General features: G+C 37.7%; 1 protein-coding gene across 2 annotated transcripts in view; it reads left to right on the top strand.

Annotated features, from left to right (window-relative positions):
• Positions 1-22,620, top strand: part of LOC145693093 (oxysterol-binding protein 1-like) — a 327,552-nt gene that overhangs the window by 170,728 nt on the left and 134,204 nt on the right. The gene's annotated exons all lie outside the window — the stretch shown is intronic.

Below are 22,620 nucleotides of genomic sequence, written 5' to 3'. Positions count from 1 at the left end.
TATAATAAACATAGGCGTAACTTAGGGGGGCAAGGGGGTAACTGCCCCCTTCAAAAAATTCTGAAGCTTATTAGAATAGTCATCCAATGTTATCTGTGAACTGAGCTACAGCAAATACGACACCGTTTTGCTAAATTTTATTTTTTTTTCACTGGATGACTATCCTAAAGTTCCTGGATGACATGTTTTTGTTTGAGATCTTTAGGCTACTAACCAGGCCAAGAGACGGAAGGGGTAAGGAAGTGAAAAGACAACGACCCTGGCCTCACAAAAGGTACCAGGTAAAACCTCAGTCATTCGGTCAGGATGGCCAGTCGGAATAGGAATTCGTGGCCATGCTCCACCTTTTCAATGCTGCTCGTTAGACATACACACTACCCAGGGCTTAAAGTGACTTCAGTGAATAGCTACCTCGCCAGAATGCTTATTCACAGTGATTTGCCAGAACGCAGTCAATAATGAAAGTAAATAATCCATGATCCATGTCCCTGATCTGTTTCGATAAATCATATTAATAGTCGTTTCATAGATCGAACCAAAATATTAATTAAAAATCAATGCACAAAGTTTGTAAAGTGACAAGTGCTGCACAAAAACTAAATTCCGACAGAAGTCTGATTTGCTGGTATGCAGTACCGGCACACTTTAAGCACTGACACTGCCTCTCTACTACTAGCTGGGTAATTGTCACTCACTTTCGATGCATGCGATCTGAATTGGTTCACACCCCACTGTACTGCTTTTTTTCGTTTTCAGACATTACATGTTCCTTTACGTTGGTGATGATAAATTACAAACTGTACTATCAAATTCAGGATTTCTTTATTTTCTGTTTCATCAGAAATGCTTGTAATTTGAATAAAGACAGGACTTATTCTTAGCATATTTTTTTTATTTGGGGGGGGGGGGAGAGTTAATAGATCCAGTGTAAAATTGTGATTGAACTATATCTAAAAATATTTTGCTCATGTTCAGAGATGTTTATATACCTTCTCCTTTACTGATTTTGGTTTGCTGATATTATTATAAAATGTTCGACTGTAAACTGTCTTCAAGTCCGAAAGAAGTTCTAGAATAACAACGGGTATGGAACTCTGATTTTAACCACATCTGGTAATATCTTGCAATAAATGTTTTGCTACATCCATCTTAATAAAGGTCAGTGAAGTTTGAGCGTGCTGGAGAAAGGGGATGCGGTGTACGTTGATGGTGAAAAGAAGTATAGGTCGCTCTGTTGCCTGGGATACAGAGTGTGTTTTATAAGGGTAAGCAGAGACATACAGAACTCGGCTCTTTGTCTGAAATCTTGTCCTAAATACAAAAGAAATTTTATTGCTTTCCCTGTAAGTCACAAAAATAGCAACATCTGAAATGAAAATGAAATCTTTAAGTTTCACGTCCCACAGTTATGCCGGTTAGGCTAAAGAAGACGGTGATTATGAGAGGTGAGTGAAATGGTAGAATGAAGATAGTGGGAGGAAACGGGAGAACACCCAGAAAACTCACGAGCACGGTGTTTGTCCACCACAAAGTCCACATAGCGCGAGCTGGTATCGAACCAGGGATCCCAAGCACGGGAGGTGAACGCTCTACCACTGAGCCACCGCGTCCCCCACAGCAACATCTGGTATGGTTGTGAAGTGGAAAGGGGGAACTGTACGGTTAAAACAACGAGTTATTGTTACTAATAGCCACCCTGGCACCCAAACCAAAAATAAATAATATACTTGACTTATTCTGAAGCTTATGTTTGCAGTGATCAGTTTGTTTGAAGTTTTTTCTGTATATATAGCCTTCACGTGTATCGGTGTATAGTGGTTTCATTTTTTATATTTTATCTGTGGTACTTGAACATTTCTTATGTTTCACAGGAAGTTGTTGTGACTAATATGAAGTGCTAAAAAAAAAAATCGAAAACTTTGTTGGAATATTTTAGTAAGAAGCCGAAACTTGGCAATACTGACAGTGCCAGCGGAGATAATGAAATAGTGACTAAACAATCTACTTCTTGCGTTTCAGAAGATAAGAACTCAAATGCCGGTACTACTGTGGAAACAGTGTCATAAGATTAAGTTTCAGAAGATCGTGATCCAGTCAAAGGTTGTGAAAAGGCAAAGACATTTCTGGCAGTAGGTCTAGGTCCCTTTCAACCATAATTGAAAACGTACCCCAATAAAAGTGGCCGACGGTTCCGATCTGACTGGTATAGGCAATTTAGTTGGTTAGAATATAGCGTTGCTCAAGATAGTGCTTTTTGCTTTTATTGTTGCGTATTCTCCGAAAATATTCCGAAATCTGAAGACACCTTTACTAAGGAGGGTTTCCGTACCTGGAAGAAGACCGTAGATAAATTCGGTATTCATGAGGCAAGTACCACTCATAAGATTTGTATTTCTATGGCTGCGGAATTCCGAAACGCATTATTGCACGGATCAGTTGCTCGTAAATTAGATACACAGACGAACCAAATAGTTAACGACAATAGATTATATTTGGAAGCACTTCTAGATAGTATTTTGTATTGTGCTCGCCAATGTGTTCCTCTTAGAGGTCATCGGGAAAATGACGAAAGTGAAAATAAAGGTAATTTACTAGAACTCTTATCGCTAAGATCCAAAGACAATGACGTGATTTTTCGGTATTATGTTAACAAAGAGAAAATTTTTAGATACGTTAGTCTCGAATACCAAAATCAATTTCTAGATTTAATGTGTGAGTTTGTGCTAGGAAAAATAATTGCTCGTGTGAAGACTCTAGGTTTAAATTAGGGATGGCCAATTCCGGAATTTTTACTTTCCGGAATCCGGAAAGTAAATTCGGAAAAATTCCGGATTTCGGAAAAATTCCGGATTTCGGAAAAATTCCGGAATTCGGAAAAATTCCGGATTTTGGAAAAATTCCGGAATTCGGAAAAAATATTTTTTCTTTTTGTAATCCTAAGAATTTTGTTCAAATGCATACGAACAAATATCCTTTTTGTAATCCTAAGAATATATGATGCAAGTTAAGCTGAAACTTACATCCTAAAGTATACACTACTCAATCTTCCCATGCCTAATGAGATGTCCAAAAGTACGATGTACTCCTAATATTTAATTTTTGTTTTACTGTGATATTGTCCAGAGGTAATACATATATCACACTGAGATAAACAACTTGACATAATGAAGATGTTATCATACGTAGTTTTCCAGAAAATCGTGAGAAACGAATTTTTATGAAGTTAAAATATGGGTCGCTTGTTGCCAGTGTGATGCAATTCGTCGACAGCGTCACAAACTGTCGTATCTCAGTTTTCTAAACTTTTCAGGAGAGCGATTTTTAGGTTTTCACACAACTTTGAACAGCCATAACTAAAAACCTATTTTACCGAAAGGAGAGAAAATTTACCAAGTTATAACTTAAATCATAAGAAATCAGTGTAGAAAGTTTTATGGAATTTGCTTGTAAACGCTTGTGAAAAATTTGGCGGAAAGGAGATACGACAGTTTGTGACGATGGTAATCCTCTCTTGTATGAAAGATACGACGCATATTTTTTACTCTGAGAACTACATTAATAGATGAACAATCGGAATATTTGCACTTATATTGAAAAACTTCGTGTTTATTACACAAAATAATTTAACAAACGCTTCCTGAGATTCTTGAGGGTAAAACGAAATTCCTGAGAACACACAAGAAACACAATATTAAGAGCATACTAATCATAACATAAAATAATGCTATCAAGTTGTCATTGCCAGAATATAAAATCTTGCAAAGTAATTTGCAAATTGCATGCTTTGATATTGCACTTGAGAAGGATGGCTAACATGTTCAGGGTTTCGAATGATTGGAGTTGGGCCCGGACACAATGATAACGAGTTCTCGTAGGCGTGGGAGACCCAGGTTCGATTCCCGGCGGGAGCTCATGTGGTTCGGATTGCCCGTTAATCAGTAGGTCAACGTCTCATATAGCCTCGCTGTTGAAAGGAACGTTAAAAATCAATCAATTAATCAAAACGAGTTCTCGTACTTCTCTGGACCGATAATTTTTGACAAGTCTGCAAAGTAGGAACTTCTATCTGGTGGATTCAATCTGCGTTCTTTTCAGGAAAATAGTTATGTAGGTGTCCTCAAAATGACTTGTCTTAAACTGAATGCAGTTTGGATAGTCTTAGTTCACTTTCGCTTCGCGCATTTCCGTCCAATTGATTGGATCTCCATTTTCGTCACATCTAACTGACAGAATACAAAGACATTGGGACAGAGATAGTCTCTTACATCGATTCTGTCAACACAATGAACGGTATATGGGTTCTTTTTCCTTGCCAGTTTAACAATCGGTTCAAGTTACGAGGGTACAAAATTACTGCAACAGTGCTTAATAGATGTGCTTAGAGCACTGTGGACTGAATCTCCCTCATTTTACCATGCCTAGATTCAAAGAATCGGAGAGAAATTTCTCTGATGTTCTTACGTGTTTGCACCGCATACCCCATCATAGCAACCAACCTGAACTCCTACTAGGTCCATCCTGTATTTCTCTAACTCATTCGTTATTTATTTTAACGCGCCTCCCTATAAAGAATTCTAATATTCCATGTTCCAAATCTCATGTTCATTTTCTTTTGCTGATGTCGTGCCAAGTTATCAGTGTTGGTCCGAGGCTTCTGTGATTGTTTCTGAAAAAGTGTCTTTTTTTTTTATTATTACAGGATGAGTTTGTTAGCCTCACCCAAACCCCCAAGCTGTAGGGTCATTCCTTGTCTGCCCGCGACTGCTTATTCAGTATCTTCGCAGCTAACCTCTATTTCTAAAGGCCTTCTCCTCGATCCACAACCCGGGGCCGCAGTGGCTCAGTGGTAGAGCGTTCACCTCTGGTTAATGGGGTCGCGGGTTCCAACTCTGCTCCCGCCAAGTGAACTTTGTGGTGGACAAATAGCGTGTGCGTGGGTTTCCTCGGGGTTCTCCCGTTTCCTCCCACTTTCTTCATTCCATCATTTCATTCATTTCATTCACCGTCTCCTTTAGCCTAACCGGCATAACCATGGGACGTAAAACTCAAAAATGTCATGTCATGTCGATCCGCAACCTGAGGACGCCCCAGCCATGTAAATATACGGTATATGTATACAGCCCCGCATTGATCAAGTATAACATTCTAGCTTATAAGTTTATTTGCTTCGGCTGTTCCGAGCTTAAGATATAAGTAAAAATACATTAGGAACAAATGATAAAGAAACTAAGTGGATATCAATAAGAAATGATATAAAAAGCAATGAGTTTATCAGTATGGGACTGTATACTTACTTTTGGGTCACTTTGTATAGATAAACAAATTGCTTTGAATATAGGCGTATCTGTCCAGTTACGAAAGATCTGTTGCTCACAAACTGTCGTAACTTAAGATACGACTGTTTGTGAAAATGGTTTATATGCTTCATCTTAAGATACGACACAGTGACGTCATCACCACCGTCAAAACAACGCACATTACAGATATGTCGTTTTGGGAAATTGTAGAAGTCAGTGTATGCAACCACATAGTAAAATATCTCAATTTTCGATTTTTTTGAGATACGACACTTTGTGACGCTGTCGACGAATTGATAACTTTTATGCTGGAATAGTCTTATTATTATTATTATTATTATTATTATTATTATTATTATTATTATTATTATTATTATTATTATTAATCGTTTATGTACTGTAAAAGAAAAATATGAACCGTTAAGTAGTAGATTTTATCTGTTGTTTTTTGATATCTTCTAACAGTAATAACAAACTGCTTGTAAATACGCAATGATTATCAAGGACAATGGCATATTAATGTAAGGATTACTCTGCAGACTAGCAATAAACAATAACAGCTAACAATAGTTGCAAAAAAAAAAAAAAAAATGAAATGAAATCTTTAAGTTTTACGTCCCACGGTTATGCCGGTTAGGCTAAAGGAGACGGTGATGATGAGAGATGAGTGAAATGGTGGAATGAAGAAAGTGGGAGGAAACGGGAGAACCCCGAGAAAACCCACGAGCACGGTGTTTGTCCACCACAAAGTTCACTTGGCGGGGGCTGGGATCGAACCCGGGACCCCAAGCACCAGAGGTGAACGCTCTACCACTGAGGAAAAAAAAAGTAACTAACTTGGGCATGTCAGAATGTTCGCGAGAATATAGGGACGCATTGAGACTCTAGCAAAGCGTTGTTTTATTATTACTCAAAGGGCCGTACGATGGAGGCATTAATGCTAATGTTAATGGCACTAATGAGCTTACGTGCTGTAACGGTTAACCTCATTTTTGAGATGATTCTTAGAAGTGGGCGTGTTGGCATGCAGTTAGAAGACTTATATCCATTATTTAAAAAGCACACGTTATCTGTGGAGTACTAACGATTTGCGTCACTATCGAACACTAACATAGCACTAGCGACATTTAAAGTCGAAATTGGAGTCTGGCATAAGTGGCTTGTCAACTTCACGGACATTCTATTTTCCTTGAATGCGAGAATTTTGCGCCCGGGAAATTTGCGCCCTACCACAAAAATTGGAAAAAATGCGCTCGCTATATATTTGCACTGGGATGTTTGCGCCCTACCGCAAAAAGAGGGGAAAATGCGTCGGCTATATATTTGCACTGGGATGTTAGCGCCCTACAATTCAACTTATTTTTGTATTGTGTAAAGTAACTTCCACTCACATTTGAACTAGGCTTGCCTCTCATCGTCTCAGTGAGTTACTCCATCCGTTATAATATTCCGAACAAATGATAAAAATACAATTTTAGTTCACTAAAGGGCAATCCATACAAATACAATTTTTCATTATACTACAAAATTTACAATAAAAGTATAAATGACTGATATATAATTATTTATTAATATAATCAAAGAGTATAATTTAATCTACAAAAGGCTGTTTGGCTCTACCCAGATATCTCTGTTCACAATCCTTGCGAGTTGTTTGGCTTTTCAGGACACAAAATATAGAAAAGAAAATGTAAAGTGAATGTAAAATCAGTTCAGTAATATTATCAAGAAAACTATGTACAGTGTGTTTACTTGCTGGAATTACACTTCAAACACACAATTGCGTTCAGTCGTTATTTCAGAAAAAATGTTCCTGGGGGCACACTTAGTATTCCGGAGGGGGGGTCACTGCTGGTACTATTCTATTTATTATTATATTATAGACGTATTATTTTGGTCTCCTCCGAGGGGGCACTCTGAGAGCTCTGGGGAGGCCAGTGTTCCCCCAAAATCATCTCTGAAAGAAGCAGTGATTGCGTTGATCCGTTGTGTTCTTTTGGCGTATATTGAAGTTTATTCTCCCCTTATATAGCCACAATGAAAATAAATCACAAATGGTATGGTTGTGGGGGGAGGATTGTTTATGCTGTAATGTCAGCCCCTCCGAGCAAATGCGTAAGCTCCAATAGGTTCTTTTATTTCGCAGGGCTCAAACTTCCCGGTGGAGGTACGTACATCGCAGGCGCAATTTTCCCTGTTCTTGAGGTAGGGCGCAAATTTCCCAGACGCAAAATTCTCGACATCGTTCGAATGACCTCGGAAGACTATATCTTTTTCAATACTTTTTTATATTTTTTTACTCGAGTTTTCTTTATAGCTTTTTATTAAAATACTTACTAATATATCCTCATTTTATTGTCCTAACCAATCAATATGGGTATGTTGTCAGTAAAATATTTAGATTGATCGAGCCTCTGGTGTGTAACCACAGTATTTCATATCATCCCTCCATTAGAAATCTTGGCTAAACGAACCAATATATGTTGCCAATAAAATAGTTTAGAATGATTGAGCCCCTGGAAATAACCACAGTATTTCGTGACAGACCCCCCTTCCTATTACCACATTCTAGCTACGTGCCTGACTCAGCTAATTCTCTACATTCTTTACCAAGCACACATTTTCTAAAGCGGAAAATGCTCTCTAAATACCTAAGCTCATTATTTTCAGCAGATGCACAAATTGGGTAACATTCTATCTACATGAATGTTATATATGTCGATTACTGGAAACCGCTTCTCGCTATCTATTACCATATTTACTATATAATGATTAACGTTAAAACCGGAAATGGTTGATTTGTACCGCTTCCGGTTTGAATATTACATTCATCAGGGAACTCGATTCTTAACTATTGACTCTGTACATCGTGGCCAAAATAGATGGTAATCCATCAGATAGTTCTTGAGACTGTTTGTTTCACTGACGGACAGAATGAATATATGGCTATAGAGTTTTGATAAACTAAATTCGTTAATGAGTGATGATGGAACAAATATAAGAAAGGGAACCAAGAGTAGGCCTACCACCGGAAAAATTTTCGAACACAAAATTAGCCATCGAAAACATACATGTCCTGAGTTAGAATACCATAGATGAAAACTCTACCACTGAGTCATCAATCACTCGCTTATTAGTTTTATTAATTATTATATTAATATAAATTAATGAATGCCTGCTTATGTTAATTATTGAACAATTACATTGTATACTTCGTAAAGTCAAAAATTGTAAATTTGTATTTACTGTACATACAGTGAGCGCAGAAAGTGTTCATACACCTATGCTATTGAAACGAGAATGCCTGCGAAAAAGAAACAGAAAATTTAAGAAGTGTAATAACACACACAATATGAATAATGAAAACTAAGCTTTATGAATGTATCAATAAAGAACCACAAAGACAAGTTTAATGGTCAGAAAGTAAATAAATTCCGTAGAAAGTGTATAGAGTAGACGTAAAAAGAGATCGTACACCTGACGTACGAATACGAAACAAAGATACCACAACTGGGGTTCACTAGTATTCACCTGACAAGGAGTATACACCTCTGTATAGCTTGACGAATAACAGAATGAGTTTAGTTGTGAATAGGAGTGAAAAAACTGCACGGTGGGCTGTCAAAATGGGAAGCAACCGAACCGAAACAAATGAGGAGAGAAGAAAAGTAATTATTAAATTGCATAAGAAAGGTACGTATTTGAGAAAGATAGCAAACCTTGCAGACAGGCCTCGTTCAACAGTACAAACAATAATTGCGATGTATAATGTTTCTATCACTGTGCGAAAAAAAAAAAAAAAATGGAAGACCAAGAGTGTTGAGTGAACAAGATAAACGTTACATTATTAGGGAAAGAAAAAAGGTTCCGAAAAGTAGTGCTGTGCATTTGGCAACGGATCTGGAAACACGCGGTGTTAAAGTATCAGCCAGTACAGTGCGGAATATTTGCAGGGTATCATGGTCGGATAGCCAGGAAAATGTTATGGGTGAACAAGACAAATCGTATAAAGAGACTAAAGTTTGAAAAAGAGTATAAAGATAAGGGATCAGGCTTCTTTCTGGAATAGGGTCATATTTTCGGACGAAAGTAAATTTAATCTTATCGAATCCAATGGGAGGCGTATGGTATGGCGCAAGGTGAATACAGAGATGAATCCTCAAAATCTCGTCCCTAAAGTAAGACACGAAGGAGGGTCCATGCTCGTCTGGGGTTGTATGAGTGCCTCAGGAGTGGGTCGTCTCCACTTTATCGATGGAGTGATGATCCACAAAGTGTATATTAACATATAAAAGGAAAATCTCCATAATAGTACGCAGAAAACAATTTATTGTTCAGCAAGGCAACAACTCCAAACATACAGCGGAAAATACTCGATTGTGGTTACTCTATAATACCTTGAAACAGCTTCGCACACCTCCCCAATCCCCAGTCATGAACCCCATAGAACATCTATGGTCTGTTCTGGAGACAAGAATCAGAAGGCACAGCTTCTCTACTAAAGAAGGCCTGAGAAAAGCTATTCAAGAAGAATGGAACATAATCAGTCCTGAAGCTACAGAGCTACGAACTACTACAGGTGAAATCAATGCCACGAAGACTACAGACAATCATTAAAGCACAGGGTAATCCCACAAAATATTAAATAACGTAATTAAGTGTACGGTGACTTTTTGCGTTTACAAAAAAGGAATTCTCTCTTTCTTCTGAACAAAACAGTGATTGTCTTTGTTTGGCCTTTCTCTTGTATATAGAAATAAAATGTATGAATGTGTAGTCTTAATTCTGGTTATATATATATTTTCCACCTCCCGTTCTCATGCTAGCTGTTTCCAATATAAAGTATGCACGGTGTACGAACACTTTCTGTGCTCACTGTAGGTATGTTGACAATAAGCGAATGTTATTAGAATATTTGTTGAGATTTCTTTTCCTTCACTGCCTTTCGCCTGGTTAAAAAGTAGTTTGCAGTGCTTTGGAGCAGCTTCAGATGGGAACGCGATAATGTTTGAGACATACCGGCGACTTCTTTGTGTGTGAAAATAAGACCTTCCTCATAAAGCAGTAGCAATTGTCTACGTAAGTAATAAAGACATATCCAACTACAAGAAACTAATACAGTTGAGTTGAGTTGATTTTGAGTTTAACGTCCCGTTCAGCAGCGAGGCTACATGAGACGTGGACCTACTGATTAACGTGGAATCTGAACCACATGAGCTCCCGCCGGGAATTGAACCCGGGTCTCCCACGCCAAAGGCGCGTACGCTAACCGCTTAGCCACAAGGGAGCTCAAGAAACTAATACAGTATATATATTCATTATTGTGTTTCTCTTTTAACAGCTACTAGCTAATGATGGCCAATTCCAGAATTTTTACTTTCCGGAATCCGAAAAGTAAAATCGGAAAAATTCCGATTTTTTCTAAATTCCGGATTTTTTTCCGAATGTCGGAATTTATCTGAATTCCGGAATTTTTCCGAAATCCGGAATTTTTCTGAATTCCGGAATTTTTCCGAGTTCCGGAATTTTCTGAATTCCGGATTTTTCTGAATTGCGGATTTTTCTGAATTCCGGATTTTTTCCGAAATCCGGATTTTTCCGAATTCCGGAATTTTTCCGAAATCCGGAATTTTTCTGAATTCCGGAATTTTTTCCGAATTCCGGAATTTTTCCGAAATCCGGAATTTTTCCGAATTTCGGATTTTTTCTGAATTCCGGAATTTTTCCGAAATCCGGATTTTTTCCGAATTCCGGAAAGTAAATTTTCCGATTCCGGAAAACAAAATTTCCGGAATCCGGATTCCGGAAAATTTTGGCCATCCCTAGTTTAAATATAGTGTCATAATGGATGAAATGGATTTGAAGCGACATGAACAAGTATCAATTGTTTTGCGATACTGTGATGAAACATTAAACGTTCACGAAAGTTTTATGGCAAAACATATGGCAAAAGTTTGTCCAAACTGTTAACAAATGTGTTAATATCACTGGGTCTGAGTAAGCGTAGATAACATCCGAGGACAATGTTACGATGGTGCAGCCGCTATGCGTGGTCAGTACTCTAGTATTGCAAAAAGAATAGGGTCGTGAACGATTTAGCCATCTATATTCATTGTTACGCTCTCGTTTTGAACTCATGCATTGTTGATGTGTGCGGAGAAGTGTCTGCGATTCGAAATATGTTTGGTGTTCTGAGTAGTTTGCATTCTTTCATAGAAGCGTCGTCAAAAAGGCACGCTATTTTTGAAAATATTCAACGTCAAGGAGAAAACTTAAAGCATTTGATAACATTAAAATCTTTGAGCGACACTAGATGGAACTGTAGATTGGAAGCTATTCGTGCAGTTTTAGAAAATTTTGGACCAGTAGTTGAAACTTTAGAGAAAATAGCAGATCACGATCAAATTTACGGCCCAGAAGCGCATTCCCTTTTAAAAAATGTTCATGAATTTTTGTTTCTGTTTTGTCTTAAACTGATGAGACGTGTTCTTGAATACACGAATCAACTGTCCATACACTTACAGAATACACGTGCCAATTTTTCTACAGTGAAAAGTTTGTCGCAAGCCGCTACTGTATCTGTAGAAGTCAGTCCTTACGGAGTGACAAAAGTTTCAATACGCTGTGGACAGAAAAAGAGGAAATTGCAGTGCACCGAACGTTCCACGAAGAAGACGAATCGCAAGAGCATTGGGTGGTGGTGATACTTCTTCCGAGTGTGAGACAGCAGCTGAATATTACAGACGCGAAGTGTACTATCCCGTTATTGATATCCTTGTGGCAGACATTAGCAATAAGTTCAAAAAATGATAAGCAGATTCTTCATTCACTCCACGACGTGTTGAATCAACACAAGACATCAGCAGAAAGTATCAGAATTGTCAGCAACACCTACAAAATCCCCAAAGTTCACCTGACATCAGAGTTAACAGTTTTCTCCAGTTTGTGTGCAGAGAGACAGACTGAATATATTTTTCAACGCTTCTAAATTTGTTTTCAGAATTGAACCTTTACGAATGCTTCCCAACTTGAACCAACTTTATAAGATTTTTCTAACCGTGCCTGTAAGACCAGTGAATTTTGCTTTTCGTGCCTGAGACGGCTAAAAACATACGTTCGTAGTACTATGGGTCAAGAAAGACTTCGTAGTTTAGCTGTGTTGTGCATAGAAAGGTCTTACGACATTAACGTTTCTTAGATTATCGACAAATTTGATTCAGAAGCAACCCTTCGAGGAAGGTGGCTGGAGCTCCATTAACAGTTCAACTCCAGTTTCCATACCATTACATTTCGTTTTATGCTGAGCTCTAGCGGTAAGTCAATATTAACTTATTAAATCAAAATTATGAATATGATATTTACTGGCTGATATTTGGATTTCCTAATATTGTGATTTCCTTGTGTTATTGATAAGCAGTATTTCTTTCAGAGGGTGAGCCGGGGCTTCCCCCCCCCCAACACTCTAATTGAAAATACCCTTCAGGCAAATTTTCATAGAAAATCAGGATATCAACAAACATACAACTATAATATCCCTCTTTACTTTTAAAATACCCTCTTTGGAGATTTTTCTGAAAGAAATACTATTAAGAGCTAGGGTAAACGAATACGTGGATATTGTGCTGATAGGTTGTTCCAGGTAATCCCTCAACAACATTTAAGGCTCAGGTCAATATGAGGGATTGGGCAAAGATCAGGGAAAGATTAGCTAAGCGGGGCTTGAAATGGGCCGGAACGCACCAGTTTTGCGTTCCAGTAAATCAGTGTGGTGTCCGAATTCGGTTCCTGTGTTGTACTTGTCTCCCTCCAAATTTGTAGTCTTTTCAGTTTATTATCGTCATATTTTAAGCAGATTAATATCCTATTAAAGCATGATATTAGAACTAACCTAAAACTTTTCATTCTGCATCATTGTGTGCCGCCAAATAATTCCAGGGAAAGACTTTCATGCTATTGACTAAAACAATTTTTAGCACAGAGGTAAAGGTTTAATTTTAGGTATCACCTGCAAAAACTGACGTAAACTTAGGCTGGATATCTACCTGAGTTGTATTTATATCATTCCCACACTCCAACTGTATAATGGTGATCCAAAATCAGAGAGGGTTTCTCAAAACTACAGTGCTAAATATTTGGTTAAAACATTAGAATCAAATATGTGGTTGGTTTCAAAAACTGACAGTTTAAGGCCCAAGTGGAAATTTGTGATGGATCCTAAGGGAACGAAAAGATCCAGAAGACGTTGTAATCCAATATGGTGTGACGAAATTAGGAAGCAGAGTGGAGTAACGAATTGCCGAAAATCGATACGTGTGAAAAAGAATTGGGGAGACCTTCATCCAGCAGCGGATTGACAAAAGTTGGGAATTATATATATATATATATATATATATATATATATATATATATATGTGTGTGTGTGTGTGTGTGTGTGTGTGTGTGCACAAATGTTTTGCCCACCCCAACCATATCGGCCAAGTTACGCTTATGATAATTCATCTTCGAATTAGTAAAGATTACGGCACAAACATTATAAATGGTGACTGCATACACGGTTGCTGCGGAGAGTTTAAAGATGGACATACCGATGTCCACGACGAGGGAGGCGAAAAGGGTGGAAAACTATAGCAGCAGACAACCTTGCTGAACACGTGAATCAGTGGTTCCTGAAACACGTAGATTACGATTTTTGAACTGTGTCTGCTGAGTTCCCTGAAATTTCAAGATCAGCACCTGGAGAAATCGAATTACACTTCACGTGCGTTTCGATTGCACTAGATATGTTTCATCGAGATACATGTTGCACTTGATACGTTTCAAAACTTGCGCTACTTAATTACGATTGAACAGCAGAATCCATCTTATCATGTGGGCGACGTCCGCAAGGAACAATTTAATCTTGTCCCTGTTTCGTCATCTCACATGATTCTCTTCTGATGGCTTAGCGGGGAGAGGAGGGGGTTGAATAAAACAACTTTTGTAATTTGTAGTCTTCCAACAAAATTAAAACTTCATTTTATACAAAATCTCACGTTTTGCATTCGTATGCATTCGCTGGAAGTATCGAAATAGTTATTCAAATAATATTTATATTCACAGAAATAAACAGTTTACTTCAAATTCAGGTTTATTTATGTTTTTTTGTATAGTATTTGAGGACAATACTTATTTAAGTACATTAGACAATTACAACTCGGAACAATGCAAAAAAAAAAAAAAAATAATAATTTTCAAGTGTTTTGTGCTTGATGTTTTCAAAATAGGTATCCACGCACGTAATGAATTTTACTCATTGTTTATGTTATTGAGTACGGTCTTCCAGTTCCAAATTCTATCAATATCTCCTTATTCCTTATGCGTTGTACGTTTCAGGTTTTTTCTTTCTTTTCAAAACCGAGGACATATCCAACATTGGTGACTTGAAGTAAATAAGGACGGATATACATAAATACCTAGCATTAAAGTCCATACATGGTTATTAATCATTAAGGTACAACGATAAACAAGGGACCTTGGTTCTTTTTATAATTAAACTTGAGCCATCAATAATAACACACTTCCTTTCTATTTGATTCCATTTATTTTTCAGCTAACTTGTTATATATGATTTTTACTTACCTGAGATTTTAGAACATATCGTCAGTTAAGATGATAACATTATTTTTTTTCCTACTTAAACTGTTATTCTTTAGCTACATTTACAATCTACAATATTATTTCTACTAATGTCTTACCTGGAGTAAATTACATTTTACGAAAGCCCTGCAATCTGTACTAATCTTCACCACGCAGGGGCAGATTGGTACTGGCTTGGGGCAGATTGGTACAAGCAAAGTTAAACATCACACAGACTTTTTGATAATAAAGATAACGTAATTTTTTGTTATTCCATTAAATATTTTTTAGATATAATATTCTATTCAACTTCCACAAACTTAAGTATTTTAACAATAGATTTAAGGACATACAACAGCAAAAATGCAAAATAAAAACATGTTTCATAAAAAGAATGTGAAGATTTGTAAGAATCTTTAGTAATTCAAAAGATCTAGTTTAACCTGTTTCAAAAAAATTAAACATAAAATAAAAAGTCCAATGCGTGCTTGTGTTCTCATCAAAATTTAAAAGTTCTGCAAGCTATTTACAAAGATAAAAAGTACTATAAATGAGGTTCTGTCTCTATAAGGAAAAATAGAAGTAAATAATCCAAGGGCTACCTACAATTTACAAAATTTTGAAATCTTTCATACCTCAACTAGTAACTGGGAAAGATGTTATACTTTTGGTTCGAGCGTATCCTTTGTATCCAAAGGAGGCGGAGCTTTGTTATTATAAAGATAATCAAAAAATTCTGTCGCTTTTTCACCCACAACCTTCGAACATCGATATGTCACCTAAGACGTACCTGGAAGATCAAACATAGTTCCATCAGCATCGACGACCTTCTGCCAACGTTCTGGAAGGCCATGGATTCCATCGCGATAGAACAGGTAATAATCGGATTTTGCAATATCCGGAGAGCATGGCGGATGCAGTAGTGTTTCCCTACCAAGGCATAGAATGGTGTTCCGGGTCATCCTAGCCACGTCGCGCTTAGCGTTGTCCTGTAACAGGAGGACCCCTTTGCGATTCAGACGGATACGATTGGATCCAGAGTTTTGAATTGTTCTTGAATACAAGCCAACTGTTGACAGTACACAGTTGCATTGATGCTCTGACAAGCTGGTAGCAGTTCCCCATGCTACTAAATACACAGGAGGACCTTCTTTTGGTGCAGTGCTGGTTTCGGCTGTTTTTGAACCGTTTCATGGGATGCTAATCAATGATGACGGCACCGTGGAGTTTCGTACAGGACCCACTTCTCATCAACACCCTGTCCAGAAATGTCTCCTTCCTCAGACAAGACACCAAAGAGGTGTCTGCTCGCGTTGCCTTCTGGCCCGGATCCAATCATGTGGAACTCATCGACCCAACTTGTAGTGCTTTTCAAGTTGATGGAGGTGCTGCCGAACAGTTTCTTCACTCACACTGAATTGTAGTCTCAGTTCCTCACATGTCTGGCCACTCTTCGCCTTAATTGCTGCCTGAAGATCTTCATTTTGTACATGTGTTGGTCTTCCGGCACGTGGTGCGTCTTCAATTGTTTCATCACCGTCTTTAAACTTGATAAACCGCCGTTGCACTGTCCGCGTAGTGAGTGACAACACTCTGACCAAAGGCCTGGCATATCTTCTCCCTTGCTACAGCGGCGTTTGACCCCAGTTTGAACTCGTACACCATACTCGTCCTTAGTGTTCTCTGTGGAGGTCCCATGTTCACTCTGTCCTTACGCAATTTCACTGTGTAACTGAACTGCCGCAATCAGGTAGTACGTTGGGTATATCCACACCAACAACTGACCTTTACCTTATCTCCATTCGCATTCAACTCGCAGTGTGAGGGCCAATTGAGCACAGACCTTCACAAAAAGTGACAGAGCTTTCTTGGTTACCTTTATAATATTAAAGTTTCAAGAACTTCGCCGAATAATTTTCAAATAGGTTGCTGAAAGTCGAATAAATATGACGCTTACTATATGCTGCCTTTTAGCGTCCATGTAGAAATATATATTTGAGGTTGATTTTGTTAGACATGTGCCTATTAAAATCACTCGTATGTTATGACCTGAAGGGAAGAATCTTCCCGTTTTTGCTATCATGCAACCTAAAGGGTTAAACAATTTTCCATTCGAAAGTTTTTGTACCTATCGGCTATACCTGTAGTTCCGGAAAGTCGGAAATATAATAATAGTAAAGTTTTCCATATTATTTTGATTAATTTATTTTTATGCCTTGATTACGGAAATCAAGCGATCACACAAGAGATAGCCTATATTATTAGTAACTTTTTCAAATTGATGTTAATCACAATGAAAACTGTAATACATAGGAAATGCACAAAGAGTAGTCAAACTTTATAATTACAAATGGAAGGGGTATTTTGGTACAGAGCAGTGGGGGCACATTGGTCCGTTCCAATCTACCCCACATGCATCTGCACTAATGTGCCCCAACCGAACTTCAGGATCATTAATTCCTATAACTGAAAAATTACTCCACGCACGACAATTGAACATAAATGAAATTATTTGTAAAGAATTGCACTGCCATGTACATAAGTTTTCAAAAATCCAGTACTTATCACAAATATTAATTTACAAAGACATAAATGAAAACTTACTTTTGCCCTAGGAAATCAAGTTTCCTTCTGCACAGAGAAAAAAACGCTGCGTCCATCCATCAACTATGCCTCACGATGTTCGTTTATCACCAATATTTCCAATACCAAACTGTTGTCCATTTACCTCTTCACAGTGGAAAAATATCTAGCTTGTACATATGTGCCCCGTGTACCACTGTCCCCCCTCTACCGTACACTGACTTTTATGATCGTGAAATAAAAGATAATTTTTCTGGAAAGGATTTCATGTAAATAGTAATTTTTGGTATATTTTAATCATTTTAAACGTCTGTGCCCTAACAGCACAACCACATAGCAGGCATATGCCTATCATGTTCCCTCAGGTACATAGGAATGTGTCCAGTATGTGCCTTATATACTTCTGACAAAGAAATCACATGGATGGCAAGTAATAGTCACAGTCTATGTCCGCCCCTAGACACATGCCTGACATGTACAACTGTGAGCAAAATACATGACGCGTCTCTTTATTTTGAAGTTTTTTGAAAATATCTCCGTTTTCTTTATATGTTCGAAATTTCGGAAGGTTTCCCCCAGGAGGAAACGTTAATAATAAACCCGTTTTTTTAATATTTGTGTTAGACATTAGCTTAAAATAAATAAATTAGAAGCAAGAAACATTAAATCGACCGAAATCACGAGCATTACCAACTTTGCTTAAGTGGGAAATTTTCAAGAACGCTAGGGAATTCTGCAGTTCAACACGAAGCAGCGACATCTATGCCATTGAGAGAAATGTGGATTAAATCTACAAATGAAAATTTTAACGAAATATTTTAATGTAAAATTTAAAAAAAATGAAATCTTTGAGTTTTACGTCCCACGGTGATGCCGGTTAGGCCAAAGGAGACGGTGATGATGAGTAATGAATGAAATTGTGGAATGAAGAAAGTGGGAGGAAACGGAACAACCCCGGGAAAACGCACGCACACGGTGTTTGTCCACCACAAAGTTCAATTGGCGGGGGCTGGGATCGAACCCGGGACCCCAAGCACCAGAGGTGAACGCTCTACCACTGAACCACCGCGGTCCTATTTTTAATGTGTCTTATTACATGCATTATTTGCGAACTCCAAATATACGAATCTATACTTAGTATTAACGTATAGATAGAGCAAAAAGTGGAAATTGCGTATGGAAAAGGACTAATTTTTAGCACGATCGTAAAGAAAAATCGTCTTTACCCTAGAACAGGTTCAGTTCACGTAAGAAAACAAATAGCTCAGTTAATTAAAGGAACGAGTCTCTATGCAGGAGTTAGTTGGTTCAAACTCCATAGAAGTGCAACTGTCATTTTTATTACTATGGTTATTTTATTTATTTTTTATGTGTGAAAGAATCAAATTCTAAAATATGTGTAAAACTCATGACGACACCAAAAATAAATAAATAAATAAAAATGTCGTTGTCGCACTTGCATTAGTGTCCCTAATTTTTGTTTGCAGTTTCGTAATTATTTTCCCTGTGCTCACTGCTCACTACATGCTCACTGGTGCATAACGAATGTTTTCCAGTAAATGTTAATTCTAATTTCAAGAATTTTATAAAGTTTCACAATGTTTATCACTAGATAGTCTTCTATCTACTTTTTTGGACACTTTGATAACAGTTTTCCCTCTTAAATGTTTAATTTTCCTTGTATATATATATATATATTTAATTACGGAAAAGTTTTACAATGTATTTGTTTTAAATTGAAATTGTTTTGAATTTACCACATGAGATAAGTAGCCCGAAGGAGGAGAACTGAAGTAACTGATATTCTACGTAAAAGGAACCAATTGAGGCGTATAGTTTCTAAATCCGCCATCTCCAATTTTCAAAAAAAAATGAGGTAAGTAGATTCACTGGTATTCCTTTCCATGCCCTACATGATGGTGAAAAGAGTTCTTTGAAATGTCGGCACCTCCACCCTCAATTACTGCTTTAAATTTCAGGGTATTCTTCAGAAGCCGCCATCTACACTCAGCAGTGTGTTTGTAAACCCCATCATCTCGATTCTATTCTATTCTATGCTATGAATTGAAGACCGACGTTAATGAAAAAAAGTTGCAAGATGTTGTTCAACTCCTAACGAAACACTTCGGGGAGAATTGGCGTGCTAATTCAAACGTAGCCATTTATGTTGATGCTGAAAAGAGACTGACTGCTTCAACAGAAGAAAGTGTAGATGAGGATTAGAGTAGGGTGGGGACACTTGGGCTTGTTTTTTTTCCTACTGCGCATGCGCAAACCCTGGACGCTGATTGGCTGGCGCAGGTCACGTGACCCCGCCACGCCCCTTGACGCTGATTGGCTGGCCACGCCCCTTGACGCTGATTGGTCGGTGCAGGCCACGCCCCCGGCCACGCCCCTTGACGCTGATTGGTCGGTGCAGGCCACGCCCCCGGCCACGCTCTTTTATGACCTCCTATCTACTGCGCTGACTGGCTGGCGGCGGACCCCCTTCCGATTGGCTGGCACCGGACCCCGCCCCTTAACGGCGATTGGTCACGCTCTTTTATGGCCGCCATTACCGCGCTGATTGGTCGGCACTGGGCCCCACCCAACGCGCATGCCACATAAAATTTGTTCCCTTTTATGAGCACTTTACGAACACATAGCAGAGCAGATATCACATTCTTCATTCGCCTATTTAACGCAGCACATATTACACAGAGACTCGTTCCCTTTTATGAACACTTTACAATCACATAGCAGAGCTAATAAAAGAGTATGGCATATTTTCCAACCAAAATTTAAACATAGCAGAATTAATAAAAGAGTATGGCTTATTTTCTTTTACGGGGGTAGCAACACCCCCAACCCTCCTCCTTTCTCATCCAGGGCTTGGGACCGGCAATGGCGGAGTTTAAAAAAATAATACCATCATACTCTCATAAATGAATAAAGCATAATATCATTAGCATCAATAGTGGTGAGTGAGAATTTGTTTAAGAAATCGTGCAGTGAATAACCAGATGCACGACATGCTAGATATAGAAAACAGTAATGTCCACAAAATTGAGATAAATCACCTTGAATACGTCTATTATTCCATGTATAATACAGACAGTTTCGTTTTAAAAACCTTATATGATGTTGTATATAGGGAGGTATACCATAGCTATCGAAATACTCTCCCACACACATATTAGATATATAAACAGCAACCCAATGTTCACCAGGCTTATCACTAGAATCAGTATTTATAATTATGGCGGCTGGAAATGTATGAATAAACAAAGGTAACTCATCGGCGGCATACACACCAATAAAATGATCTTTAGGCAAATTTTGTTGTAATGCTTCATAAAGCTCAATTGTATTTAACATTTTTTCCCTTTAATTAATATATACTTTTCTCTGGAAATCAATTTCTAATTCTGAAGAGAATTCACCATAAATAATTGTTGTTACAGGAGATGGCAGTGCTTCTTTAAAATGAACCTCTAGGCGTACACTTCCTTGCCGTTGTGGGCTAGTATGAAATCCAGCACTAGCACTAGAATCGGGAGTTAAATCAAACACCAGTAGAGTATAACCATTAGGATATTCGGCTAGTGAAATATTATTACCTTGATTAGAATAATAAATACCTGAACCTGTAAATAACGTGGAATATGCTTGTATATATAGCTTATTATCAAAATCAGGTTGTAATGGTTTGGAAGGCACAGGCGTTCCATCAACATACAGTGTAAAAAATGACATATTAAAATGCTGAAAATTGAACGGATTTGTCTGATAAGTACCATTAAAAGCAGTATTACTAACAAAACCAATAATAATACGTTTAGGCACTAGGCCTGAAAATAGATCTGGAAGTGTACTATCCATAATTCCTTGTGGCAGCGTTTCAGTCTTCACTTGCACTTTTGTTATAGGATATTTTACTCTAAATTTAGGATTTTGTAATACTTTATTTTGCGCTATTTTAACTGCTGGTGATACATCAACCTTTTTCACAAGCAATGTTGCATCTGTAATTACAACTTTTCCATCAGCATCTGCGTCACCCATTAGACAGAATGTAGGTTTAGCTGGAATTAGTTTAATGCGCAGTTGTACACCATTCAGTAAAAATTTCTCCTGATTAAATATATCAGCATGAATATAACCCAATAATTCAAATGACTGACTTAAAGTAGTGAGAAGAAAACGTTGTTTAAATCCTACATTAGCATCGGTCACACTGTCCATATGTCCTGCAGTATCTTTAAACCACATTGATGTTTGAAGATGCGTTGATTTAGCTTCAGCATTATAATTTAGTAGTTTTTCAATATACGATCGATATGGATATGTGTGTGAAGAGTAGGAAATAAGTTGATTATTTAAATATAATTGCAATTCACTGAACATTGCATTGAGAAAATCATTTACAGGGCCGATTTTCTTATCGGCAGAAGTTAAATTAGAACCATCTGATTTAGTAATTTTACCTTTAATATAAAACATTGTGTGCGATAAGTCAATATAGTCATCCCCATGACCGGGGACAACAAATTCTATTGGTGCATTATCAGCTATCGAAGCCACAGGCTTATATGGAACTATTTTATTACCTATAATACTGGTTTGAGTGGGTAAACCAGCAAATAAATCTAATTCTGATTTCATACACTCACACTGCATTTTTCTCTCTATTAATATTCACACATGGTAAAATTTATAATACCGTATTACGTTTGCGAAAATGTAATTTTACACATACACTGCCATGTTGGAAAGGAAGTGGGTTACCTGTACTATCTCTTAAATCAATAATAATTTGATCAAATTGTTTACGTTGCACGGAGACATAGTGAGGATTGTCAAAAATATGTACATTATTAATACCATACTCTGTAATATTTGTATTTATAATACGTAACAATGGAGCTATTGTGTCACCCACCATTTGTGGTTCTACAATATCACTGTAAATATACATAAGTGTAGGTAGCGATTTTTGTAAATCAGGTGGATAACGAGCATGATGCACAACTGCAATATCTTCTTGTTGTATGTGATCAAAACCTAGTATTCTGGCTAGTTCAGGAGATAGACGTACTTCTATACGCCTCTCTTGATCTTTTATTACTCTACTGACTTCAATTCG

The sequence above is a fragment of the Thermobia domestica genome, chromosome 8, assembly GCF_964235325.1.
Source record: "Thermobia domestica chromosome 8, izTheDome1.hap1.1, whole genome shotgun sequence".
In the NCBI taxonomy this organism is placed as follows: Eukaryota; Metazoa; Arthropoda; class Insecta; order Zygentoma; family Lepismatidae; genus Thermobia; species Thermobia domestica.
Note: the sequence above shows the minus strand (reverse complement) of the source record. Positions and strands in the feature narration are given on the sequence as shown.